A 13,451-nucleotide genomic window follows, 5' to 3' on the forward strand; every position below is an offset into this window, starting at 1 on the left:
AAATCAATCAATGGCCAAGTCATTTTACCTAGGAATGAAGTCACCCTGAAAACCCTCAACTGGTACAAAACATCATTTAGCAACAGAGATTGCCAAGGACCCTTCATCCTGGTGCACTGCATTCCTGCACTGGATCTGCAATGAATACAGAGTCCAGTTCACAGTCCTTACCTTAATATTAGCAACTGTTCATGGGATAGTTCTTTTCTATCTGAGAGTTCGCCTCTTGTCCTCTGTGACTGTCCATAACAGCTACATTCTCCTGGCATCCAGCTGGTGACTTAGAAGAAGATTCATGGGTGCAGGAGACCGAACTCTTACAGCTGGACCTAGGCTATGAAACTTTCTCAGGCCTCAGTAGGACTCGCCATGTTCAGAAAAAAATGTAAAATTCAATTCTTTGTCTTGACTTTCCTTTTATACATATGCAGTTCTTCTTACATACATGCAGGCATATGCACACCCAACAGTCTAATCACATAACTTACTCCTACCTGCTTGGCAAGTAGATTGATATTGTTTTGTTTTTAATTCTAGGAAGGTGCTCAAAATCTAAGGTGATGGATGACCTAAGAACTTTTATAGTCATTCAGGTTCCAGGGGCAGCTATTTAATTATTTTTAAAGCTATACTGTTTGACTTGCCAAACATTATTCTGAAGGCATTCAGGATGGATAGCTAGCTGGTGACCCATAAATCTCTGTGGTTGTACCTTCTTTCAGGTGGGCTTGTCATTCTTAAAGGGAAGAATTAGATGAATCAAAAGTTTTCTGCCCAAAATGCCTGTGTCTGTTTTATTGATTAGTTATTGAGCTACATTGTACACTCATTTAGAGTGTTGGGTCAGTTTAATAGGCTAGAACAATGTGTTCCCCTCCTAACAGCATGCTGTGGTTTTACAGATATTTATGGGGACAGTTGTCATTCAATAGATTTCTTAATATACAGAGTGACATCACATGTTGGTTTCTCACAGGAAATGTTCCTACTATACGTTTTGCAGGAATTAATGTTTGCGATGATGTAGAACTGTGATGAGTTTTATCTGGCAGCAAGACCATTACTGATATTGCAGGGGGAGAGCTGAGGGGGCTTGTCTGCTTTTTGCAATGATTTATTTCTGGCAGCTTGATGTGATTTATTGTGACACACACTGGAAGTGTAAGGTTTTACAACAGGGTTTTTCACAAACAAAAATATGGACCAAAGAGTTTAAGGGTCCAAATCAACAGCATGTAGCTTGTGGACTCTAATGCAATGGTGGGGATGGGGAAAGGGAAAGGATGGGGTTATGAGTATATCTTTTTAATATAATCTCAGACTCAAATATGATGGCCTTTGATGTGATTTTGTTTTTTCCAGAATTCTTTGTTAGGTCATGAGACTATGTGAAACATTTCCTACAGCGACAGTATTCACATAATCATTATCTAAATTCTAGCTCTCTTCGGCCCCAGTCCTGCAATGAGCTCCGTGCAAGCAAATCTTTCTGCCCTGAAAAGCCCCACTGGCTTTAGAGGGCTCTGTGCAGGAGGATGCTCACTCTGAACTCATTGCAGAAATGGGATCTAAGCACTCATCTATTAAATACATAAATATAAACAAAGACAAAAATATTTAAACAAAGATTCTTTCGTTCCCTGCTCCCCCTTCCCAAAATGGACGATTGATTGGCCCCACTCATTGCTGTCCAGTTTGAATGATGCCTTTCAAAGAACTGTGAAATGCTAAGTAGGATGTGGTTTACCTCCAGGATTGTTCTGGACTCTCTAGGAAATAAAGATTAATCCTTAATTAAAGATTATGTCTCATGATGAAATCTCTAGGAATTCATCCAAAAGTTGGCAACCCTAGTTTTACCTTTTGTGCTAACTCTAATTAGAGAACAAACTAAAAAGCAAATTTTGCCAATTTTGTTTTGCTATATTGTCCCCCTCCCCCCCCCAAAAAAAATTCTCTTTGTATAAGGATTGTTTTTCAACATGACAATCTCTTCCTCTGATCTTTTTGTTCCTTGTAGGCTTGAAAAACCTGTTGGCTTAGCCTCTTGTTTGATGTCTTTTTCTCTTTATGCTTCTATGTGTATTAGTTTATACTCTTATGAACTTCATTCTGTAATCAGTTCCTAGCTGTCTTCTCTATGTGATGTGTAGCACTTCACATATGCTTCTTTATTGCTTTTTTGAAACCTCATGTTCATTCATATTGGGTCTCTTTATTACCCCCTGTGGTAAATAGTACTCAGTCAACTAATGCAGATAGTATAATACTGTAATTTGTTGTTAAATAATTTCTTCTCACCCCTCTGTAACCTTTTCTTATAGACTTTCATCCTATATAGTTTTAGGATGAAATTTCTTGTTCTTCTTTTTAATTTCCTTTGTTGAAATTCTGCATGGATGTTGTTACAAATCTGCCTCCATTATAGTCAGTATTACTTAGATCTTCCCCAAATCTGCATCTCAGGGTATGGCTACACTTACAGTTGTACAGAGCTGGGAGTTACAGCTGTCTTCGTACAGCTGTGTAGGGAAAGCGCTGCAGTGTGGCCACACTGACAGCTACCAGCGCTGCAGTGTGGCCACATTTGCAGCATTTGCAGCGCTGTTGGGAGTGGGGCATTGTGGGCAGCTATCTCAGCATTCAAGTGGCTGCAATGTGCTTTTCAAAACGGGGGTGGGGTGGAGTGTGACAGGGAGCGTGGGGGAGACAGAGAGAGTGGATTTTTGGAGCTGACACTGTTCTCAGCTCCCTGCCTTGCAAGTTCTAAGGACTGGAAGATACACAGCACCTACTTTCAATCATTTTAAAAGTTTTGACCCCTTCCCCTACCCCTCTCTTATTCACTAAATGCAAATTATGCACTCCTAAATAGCCTTCAGACCACATAAGCAGCTGCTCAACACAGACTCCCCTCTCTCCTCAAGCAAACAGCTGTGAACATTCCAAAGCAATTCCCCTGCCTCCGCTCGTCGCTCGCTGGAGCAAAGAGCAGCTGTGTTTGTTTTTTAGATAAGTAGCTCCAGAGCTCGGAGTTCAGCCATTCTTCCAGTTTGTTGTGGACAGGAATTCTGGGATGCCTCCTAATACCCTGGAGGCCAATAACAGCGCTTTTGGTGGCCACACTTGACGAGCAGCGCTGCATCACCAGCGCTGCAATCATTACACCTCAAGCAGACCAGGTGTACGGCCAGCGCTGCAGCCAGGGAGTTGCAGCGCTGGATGTGCCTTGCAGGTGTGGACAGTTACTAAGTTGCAGCGCTGTAAACCCACCACCAGCGCTGCAACTCTCCAGTGTAGCCAAGCCCTCAAATTACATCCTCTACAGTGTGGTGTTTACAGCTAAATCAAGTAGTGCTAGTGACCTTTCAAGCGCCCTCTTTAACATTTTGGAGTAGGCTGAATTTTGAAAGCTGTGTGTGGGATTTTATAGTTGCATTTATTCCTATTGTTGCTAATTAAAAATAAGGGTCCTCAATCTTGTCTGGGTAATCATATACTAGCTCTTTTAAGAAATGAAAATGTAATGAATTCATTACCCATGATAGCCATAGTGAGCTACTTTAGTGGTTGGGGAACACCTAACTAAAAATATTGCTGCAGCTGATCCCCTGTCACTCATGTTCCCCTCCATTCTTCACATCTGTCCTCCCCCAACATACATTGCCAGCTGGATGAAAAGTGCTATATAAGAGCTAGATATTATTATTATTATTATTAATATATTTATTATATACGTGTTCAGCCTCGTGTGCAACATCTCCAGAGCTTGAACACTGGCTCTGATCCAGCAAAGCCTGTGCTTAACTTTGAAGCATGTGAGAAGTTGCATTGACTTGAATGGGGCTACTCACTTTCTATTAGGCTGACCAAATAACAAGCGCAAAAAATAGGGACGCAGGTAATAGGAGCCTATATAAGAAAAAGCCCCAAATATCAGGACTGTCCCTGTAAAATCAGGACATCTGTTCACCCTATGTGCTATACTGCTAGAAAGTCTAGGCGTTTGTCTCTCTCCCCCTCTCCTTATAACACAATCAATTCGGAAATTTCTCTGGGGGAAGAATACATGACAAATGAAGTGGATAAATATTTTACATTCCTTATATGTGGGCTATTTTTATATTTCAAAATAATAAGGGAAAACATACCTAGGTACAGCGGTAATCACTGAAAAGCTTAGGTATGATTACCTATTGCATTTCTGAAGAATGAGTATGCTTTCCCCCAAAAGGTTGTGATATGTAGGGTCCCTAAAGCAAAGCTTTAAATGCTGAAGTACAAAGCTTTAAATATCAAAGTGCAAAACTCTACTGCTTTCCCATTTCACCTCTGCAAGCTGATAAGCTCATTAAAATGCAGAGTGAGCTAGAGGCAAATCAACGCTGTGTCAGAAGATCACATTGGAACTCTTCCAAGATTGCAGCCACAGTTTATAACTTTTTTAAAATCTGCAGTATTTAGTTTGATTGGATTTTAAATAATCTGCATTAGGGGATATTTAATGTAAAATCCAAGGTAGCGGTGGTGGTATTTTAAAATAGAAAATGGGCAAACCTCTGACTTTTTTCTATTAGCACAATTTATTCTAGTTCAGACTAAGGGAAAATAATTATGTAAGTACTGTACATTTTTCTTCATGCTGAAATGCACAGACCTGTTATAATGGATACTTCAGACAGTTTGTACTGGCAGCAGAACCACACCCTGCCAGTCACTGGTAACGGGAATGTCCCACCCACTGGAGTGCCCTCCAGTTTGTTTCTGCTTCCACAGTGGCAGGTGGGCAGCTTATCCCAAACCTCCCTCCTGCAGAGCTTTTCTGAGGAAAATTCCAACATTTTATTTCACATTTTCAGCTAGCAGTTTGGCTTAGTAATTTGCCATCTAATTCCCAGTCGTGTCTCAAGGCTGCATTTGTCTTTTGCAGGTGCTTTCCCCAAGCTACACTTAACCTTTTGAGATCCTGCCATGGCTAGTGCTGCTCAGAAAGTCAGAAAATGCCAAGGATAAACATCAAGATCTGTTTCTCCTGCTCCACTCCTCTTATCTAGTGTCTCACTGGAGGGGAAGGGGAGTGGTGAGGGTCTTTAAAGGAGGTCCATCTGAGGTCACCTCAACCCCATTCCCACTGAAGTCACCTTGACCCCATTCCACCAGAGAAGCCATCTTTGGTGGCAAGTGGCTTCCCCCATTTCTGAGGGGAGTGATACTGGAAAGGCAGCAGGTGGAAGATCATACCTATGTGCTTGGAGCCTGCAGCAGCAGCAGCAACCATTGCTGAGTGTAAAGCCTAAGAACCTCCTCCCCCTCTACTTCCTTTCTGGCTGAGTGACCTGGACCCAGCACAGGCATCACTGACTCTGGCGAGTACAATAAGGGGCCTTCAGAGCCAGTCCCCTCCTCGTTGTTAACACTTCTGAAGCAGACCTGCTGTAGGTTCTCTTCTGATATTCCCAGCTATGTCCTCTAGGGGAAATATAGACCCATTGCTCACGTGGATCCCATGCAGTAGGAAGCAGTTGGTCTATGAGACCTCTCCATCCAGGTTGAGTTGGTCCCAAGGCATCAGGTTTCTGGGAAGTTCATTCTTGAACACCAGCCCACTCCTTGAGAGATCCAGAAGGGGCCTAGAAGAAGGAAGAATAAGCCCAGCCTCTGAGGGCAGAGAGCTTTAATCACCTGAAATTAGGGCTGTCAAGCAATTAAAAAAATTCATCGCAATTAATCGTGCGATTAAAAAAAATTAGCATGATTAATCGTGCTGTTAATAATAGAATACCATTTATTTAAATATCTTGGAGGTTTTCTACATTTTAAAATAGATTTTATTCTGTGTTGTAATTGAAATCAAAGTGTACAATGCTCACTTTATATTTATTTTTACTACAAATATTTGTACTGCAAAAGAAATCGTATTTTTCAATTCACCTAATACAAGTACTGAGTACTGTATGCTTTATCATGAAAGTTGAACTTACAAATGTAGAACTATGTTAAAAAAAACAAAAAACCCTGCATTCAAAAATAAAACAATGTAAAATTTTAGAGCCTGCAAGTCCACTCAGTCCTACTGCTTGTTCAGCCAATTGCTTAGACAGACAAGTTGTTTACATTTGCAAGAGATAATGCTGCCCGCTTCTTGTTTAAAATATCACCTGAAAGTGAGAAAAGGTGTTCTCATGGCACTGTTTTAGCCGGCATTGCAAGATATTTATGTGCCAGATGCGCTAAAAATTCATATGTCCCTTCATGCTTCAACCACCATTCCAGAGGACATGCATCCAGGTTCTGCTTGATAACGTTCCAAAGCAATGTAGATTGATGCATATTTATTTTCATCATCTGAGTCAGCTGCCACTAGCAGAAGGTTGATTTTCTTTTTTGGTGGTTTGGGTTCTGTAGTTTCCGCATCAGAGTGTTGCTCTTTTAAGACTTCTGAAAGCATCCTCTACACCTCATCCCTCTCAGATTTTGGAAGGCACTTCAGATTCTTAAACCTTGGGTCAAGTGCTGTAGCTGTCTTTAGAAATCTCATATTGGTATCTTCTTTGTGTTTTGTCACATCTGCAGTGACAGTGTTCTTAAAATGAGCAACATGTTCTGCATTATCATATGAGGCTGCTACAACATGAAATATGTGGCAGAATGCTGGTAAAGCAGAACAGGGTACATATAATTCTCCCCCAAGGAATTCAGTCACAAATTTAATTAACATATTTTTTTAATGAGCATCATCAGCATGGAAGCATGTCCTCTGGAATGGTGACCAAATGCCTTTCAATGCCAGCTACAAAAGTGCTGTGTAAATGCATGTTCTCACTTTCAGGTGACATTGTGAACAAGAAGAGGGTAGCATTATCTCCTGCAAATGTAAACAAACTTGTTTGTCTTAGCAACTGGCTGAACGAGAAGTAGGACTGAGTGGACTTTTAGGCTTAACGTGTTACAGTGTTTTGTTTTTGAGTGTGGTTATGTAACAAAAAATTTCTACATTTGTAAGTTGCTCTTTCCTGACAAAGAGATTGTACTACAGTACTTGTATGAGGTGAATTGAAAAATACTATTTCTTTTATCATTTTTACACTTTGATTTCAATTACAACACAGAATACAATATATATGAAAACATAGAGAAGCATCCAAAATATTTAATAAATTTCAATTGATATTCTATTGTTTAACAGTGCGATTAAAACTGCGATTAATCACAATTTTTGAGTAAATCGCATGAGTTAACTGCGATTAATTGACAGCCCTACCTGAAATACATCTGGGATAGATTCTGAGCCCAACTTTGTTCCTTCTTTGGAAACATAAGTATGCGGACAAATGGGAATAGGGGAAAGGTGTTTGGGGTTTCTACTAGAAGTTTCCCTCTTACTGGAAGAGACCAATTGTTCCAAACAAGGTTAGAGGATCTCACACTCAACATGCACAATGTAGTTTTTAATTTTAAATGAATTTAGAAAAATAGCTAACCAACATAAGAACAGCCATACTGGGTCAGACCAATGGTCCATCTAACCCAGTATCCTGTCTACTGACAGTCGCCAAAGCCAGGTGCCTCAGAGGGAGTGAACCGAACAGGTAATGATCACGTGATCTCTCCTGCCATCCATCTCCACCCTCTGACAAACAGAGGCCAGGGACACCATTCCTTACCCATCCTGGCTAATAGCCATTAATGGACTTAACCTCCATGAATTTATCCAGTTCTCTTTTAAAACCAAAGTTTTTCCAACCTCAAGATTTAGTTAGTTTGGCCTTGGTTCTAATCTTGGGCATTAGTTGGGATTTTATTTTGCCCAGTTTATTCATCTCTACATATTGTGATAAAATACTGTACTCTACCAGGCTCTTCCCTAACACAGTACAAGTAAGCTACTCAGACACTACCTTGCTTTACTAATCCACTTTAAGGAGATTTCCTTTGTAATGTGTAATTATATATTGCTTGATCTCTGCCTTTTGTTTTCACTCTGATTGACAGAGCTTCCTGTTCTTGTATTCAGACAGTATTATTTTTGAGAGAAATTCTCGCCTACACGTGTACCTGGTTTTATTTTTAATTTTCCCTTTGATCTATGTGCCTGACACTAATGAATTCAGAACCAAAAGTCTGTCAGAGGGTATATTTTCTATCCTTTACTCAGCTTTATTTGTTGCATTTTTCCATATACTTCTCTCTAACAAACACCAGTTCTGTCTCCTGGCAACCAGGGGCACTTGTATGTGAATCCAGTGACTATTGACTCCTAATCTTTACTGAACTGTTTGGGAATTCAGACCTCTAACTGTTAAGTAAGCAAAGCCACAGAAATAACTGAACATTCGGAATGGTAGTAAAGTTGAAGTAATCTCTCCAATGGTTTTATAGCAGACACCTTTCAGTCCTGTTAACTTTTACACCTGCTGACTCACGTAGCACATGCAGGTGTTTTCACAATAAGTATTCAGTTAATAGCATTATTTCTCTTGACCAAGATAATTCATTTCTCACCCAACTTTACAAGTCCTGAAACTTAATTAAATTTAATATACTAAAAGGATTCACTAAATGTGATTGCAGAGATGGATTTAAATTGTTTATCTTTCAAATCTAAAGCATACAATAGTAATAGGCCTGAGTTCAGTAAAGTAGGATAAGATTTGTTAGCACTTGGGCAACGTGTCTGCTTGGCATTTGTTTAGAGAAAAGCTGTGATTCACGGAACTGTAGAGACAATAGGAGGAACAGAGTGACCTTGCTGAAACAATCCTACGATTTTTAATGTGAGCTCTATCACAGATCCTAGCAAGCGCCCATTCCTAGCCACCCATTAGGACTACTACGAGGGAAATCCAAGCCTTTGTGTTCTGGGTCCCTAGGGTGTTTCAAGCTTCTGGAGCCTGAACAGAGTCCAGACCTTTCCCCAATCTCAGGGGCCCTAAGCACATCCTCAGGGCACAGACCTTCTATCTGGCAACCCCTATGAGTATTGGAACCCGCTGTCCAGCTGCTTAGCCCCCCTTTTGCAGCACTGACCCTTCGGACTTCCTGTTACTTAAACATCCCCCTCTTCCAGAACTCCACCCCTAATGGTGTGAAGCTTCTGGTTAGTTTACTTCTCTCAGGGCACAAAGCAGTTCTGCAGCTGTCAGCCCACATGTACCTTGCACAGTCCAACACCTTTATGTTCTTTTGTGCTGAATCGGGAGAGTACCAATTATGCAAAACAATAAAACACTAAATGCATGTCTGTGACTCAGTTTCCTCATCGAGGGGCTTATAGCAGAAGTGTTAATAGGATTGTGAAGCAGGGGTGAGATGCAGCATGGAACTGATTGAAATTTTTGATGGAGAAGAGTATTCTATCCAGGGAATGTCCTGTGTGCTGCTGGGTGGCACAGAACATTTTTTGAGGGAGTCCTCTGTTAACATTGTGAGAACCCTTCTCTGATCTTACAAATTTTATGTTCATTTGCTGAAACAAGGATACACAGAAGGGGTCTTCCTCCCCTATAGGCTTTAGAAAAACTTTTTGGCCATTTGAGGCACATTCTGACACATTCATTTTCAGTTGTGTCACAGAAATCCAAAATTAGATTATTTGCAGCTTGGTGTTAATGATTACAGCTCATCTGCAACTGTCACAAGCTCAGTGCATATTTTTTCATGGAGCGTTGCTTAAGCTGACAACCCTACATCCTTCATGTTCAAGATACACTTACGTGCTGCTGTATCTGATGAACTGCTATTCATAGAACTGTGATAGGACTTTGCAGAGTTACCGTTAAATAACACACCAGCTTTCACCTTGAAGTGCCAGTGTTTTGTCCCGCACAGTTGTATTCTTTGCACAATGTCCTCCACTGCTTCAAGACTATGCATCATTCAGTGTCAGAACACTTTTTGTAAGAGTAGCCTAAATAAAGGACTTCCATGATGTCAGTCCATTTCAAAAACCAGATTAATAGGTGGTGTAAACAAGTAACATGAGCAGCATCTGGCAACTATCTAAGAAGACTGATTTGAAATAGTTTGTTTTTATACTCTCAGTTAGAACAGCAATTCTTTTATCTGAGATGACACAATCGTCTTTCAAGTTTTTAAAAAGTGCTTTGAAGTCCACACCAACCAGTATGCATTTATTCATCAAAATCTGAACTACAGTAGTACACCGTATACCCTAAAGTGTGGTGTTTCTAATGGAGAAAATACTGTTAATACTCCTACTTCTCCAACAACTCTTCCTTTACTTTTATGTGGAAAATCACTAAACATGCTCTTTGATCCCCTCTAATCTTTCTCCCTCACCAAAGTGACTAATGATCTCTCTCACAGGTAAGTCAAAAGTGAACTTAGATTTCAAGAATATCTACTGCCTTTGACACTACTGATCACTCTCGTTTCTCCTCTCTTTGCTCTTCCTTCAACACCACCTTAAATTATATCTGTCTCCCATCCCCTTTAGTATCCCTCAGTGTTTTGTCCTTAGTCTCCTGGCCTTATCTGCTCCTCTGGTTTCTGTTACCATCGGCATATTGATGATTTCAAAATCTAATGCCTAATCCCCAAGCTCCATTCTTCACTCTCACATCTCCACGTCTCAGGCATCTCCTGGATGTTCCACTACCATTACACCCTGTTTCTCCACAAAATGGAATTCTTCCCTCTTCACCATCTCTTGTCTACATCCATTAGCAGCCTCATATATCTCCCAGGATCACAATTGCATGCAGGTTTGTCTACCATCTTTTTCAAACATAACACTTTGTCATGTCTTAGCAGTCAGTGTAGACCAGATATCAATATCTGCATCATGTCATCTTATAACAATTAAACGTTGGTGAAGCGAGAAGGAAAAAAAGCTGTTAGCTCTCAAATTATAAGGATTAAGTCTCAAAGAGAATGAGGATAAAACTTTACCTTTGCAGACAAGTCCTCTGACTCTTGTCTCTACATGAGCCCTGCTTGGTTTCTTAATTAACCCTATAGTATGTTCCTCTTTAATATCATCAACATTGATCCTTTTTCCTTATTATCCCCATTGCAAAAATCTTTTGTTTCTTGTCTTGATATTGTAACTTCTCTGGCCTCTGTCTGTCCATTACTGCTATAGTCCTTTACTGGTGTTCCAGCCAGATCACCCTTCTCACTGTTTTTTTTTGCTATTTACCTGCCCCTTACTGCATTACATTCAAATCCTGCTTCTTACCTTCAAAACTATACATAACCTCACTTTCCTCTACATCTCTTGCTCATTTTCTCCCACATCCTCTCTGATGCTCTATATTGCCCCCAGGTTTCATTTCCTGCCCTCCTACTTCTTCCTTTTTCTCACTTCTGTCTTTCTGCTTTTGTTCATGGGCAACAGGGAAAGTAGAACATCTATTATTGTATTTTCCTGGCAGGAAAAAGGCAATTGAAAAGAAGAAAGTCTCTTTTAGGCCTAGGCGGAGAGAGAGGTTATTGTGTTGATTATGGTCAGTACTTTTTTCTCGATTCAATCACTGCTATAGGGTGGTTTATGGAACATTATTGCAGTTACCGCAAAGAGGGAGTGCAGTCACACAGCTTCCATGGGGTGTATATGTGGGAAGGATGTGTGGGAAGAATATACTTGGTTAAAGATGATTGAAAAAGCCTATGCCAGCCATTCAGGCTGGCTAATATCCTGAATCACCACTTCATTGATCTGGAGGGCCTCTTGGCATACACTCTTGGTTGAGGATTTGCCTGCATTCAGATGTCGAGGAACTGCAGGAAATACAAAAAAAATTAAACTAATGGTCTTTGCCTGTGTCCGTGCTGCTTTAAAATATCATGTTTTGCTGCTGACTGGTTGTCTCATGTGGGAAGCTGCTGCGGATGTCCAGGTGTACTGAGGAGATTTGAAAAGAAAGAAACCACTTACTTCTCTGTGATTTTTTTTTTTTTAATTCCAAGTCTGCCGTAGCACGTTCATCTGCCATATCATTTGATGGAGCGTAACTACACAATTCAGAATTACAATGCAGTGCACTTCAATCAAGTCCCAGAGACCACACTCCGCTTTTATTGTGGCAAAACTCCCAAAGAAGGTGATTGGATTTTGTCATAGTGTAAAAGCAGACCTCCGGAGGCCTTGAGAAGAGATTATTAGGAAAATAGGCTGGATCCTGCATTCCTTCCATACTCCTGCTAACTTCATCAGGCGTTTGGAGTATGCTAGGAATGCAGGGCTAGAATGCTGTTTGGAATGTGCAGACGTACCAATTCTCACGGATTAATCAAGAGAGACGTGATTTCTAAGTAAAATTAAGCCGGCCTCATGATCTCGTGAGAAAACTCTCAAATGTCAGGATTATTTTTTTTCAGCTGGGCTGCTGAAGATATGTCAGCAAGATATGTGACCTGAGAGCACCGTAAAGGCTCAGAAACTGGAAGGGAAATAAAGAGAACCCACGTTTATTTGAAAAAAAATCCTCATGATTTGGGGGAGAGGGGGTTGTCTGACTCATTATTTTCCAGTGGCGAGGGTTAGCGACACTGAGTGTGCTTTAAATTTCAAGAAATATAGTTGAGTGCTAAACTTTTATCTGTGTGGCAAAAACACCACTTTGGCCCCATTGGGACAGTTTTAGAAAAAAATACTTCCCCATTGTTAGGTCTTAATCTAAGTGTGTTTGCTTTGCTTATGGCATGTGAAAGACACACTGCATAACTAGTCAATCTTAAGGCACGTGTAATGTATGCTGCTGGTTTTGCATGCTAGTTCTTATCTGAATTAACAAATAAAACCCTATTCTTGGGATTGATCAAGTTTGTTTATTGTATGCTCTGCTCTGTTGCTTAAAAAGGAAGAGACAGAATTTCTGTTTAAGCAACTGGTTTTGCTCAAGTAGCTTTTGTTGCATGTTTGATAATTAAAACGCTGCCTGATCTTTTACATTTTTTTTTATCCTTGTGATAGTATGGGCAGTGAGTGTTTTTAAAATGGCTTTCCTTAAAGTAATATAGAGAACAAAAGTCTGATGTAGATCTGAACAATTAAGACTGAGTGATGTTATAATTAACATTTTACTGTTGCAATTGTTTTATTAGTCGTACATCAAAGAATAGAATGATAAAAGGCAGATGTGTTCTTCTCTATGGTTGAGGATTTATTTGAATGTATGAGCAGTTCCAGTTAACAATATCAAATTAAGACAAAACAGTTTAAAGTTCATAATGATAACTCAGTCGAGGATGGGTAAGAGATGGCTTTTATTGGAGTTGATCCATGAAATTAAAGTTAACAAAAATTTAACAGATGTTTTAAATAAATACTGTTAGCTCTTAATTAAATCACACTCAATGTGTGATCTTTCACTCCCTTCAACAGAAATTGTACTAGTATACACAGCAAAATATATACAAAAACCTCCTTTAAATGTGACTTTCTTTATGACTGTAAAGTATGTAGAATAAATGAACAATGCGCCATA

The 13,451-nt window shown here is 40.0% G+C and overlaps 1 protein-coding gene across 9 annotated transcripts in view; it reads left to right on the forward strand.

Moving 5' to 3' along the window:
• OTUD7A (OTU deubiquitinase 7A) overlaps positions 1-13,451 on the forward strand; it is a 260,695-nt gene that overhangs the window by 165,694 nt on the left and 81,550 nt on the right. The gene's annotated exons all lie outside the window — the stretch shown is intronic.

Source organism: Gopherus flavomarginatus, chromosome 9 (assembly GCF_025201925.1).
Source record: "Gopherus flavomarginatus isolate rGopFla2 chromosome 9, rGopFla2.mat.asm, whole genome shotgun sequence".
NCBI classification, from domain to species: domain Eukaryota; kingdom Metazoa; phylum Chordata; order Testudines; family Testudinidae; genus Gopherus; species Gopherus flavomarginatus.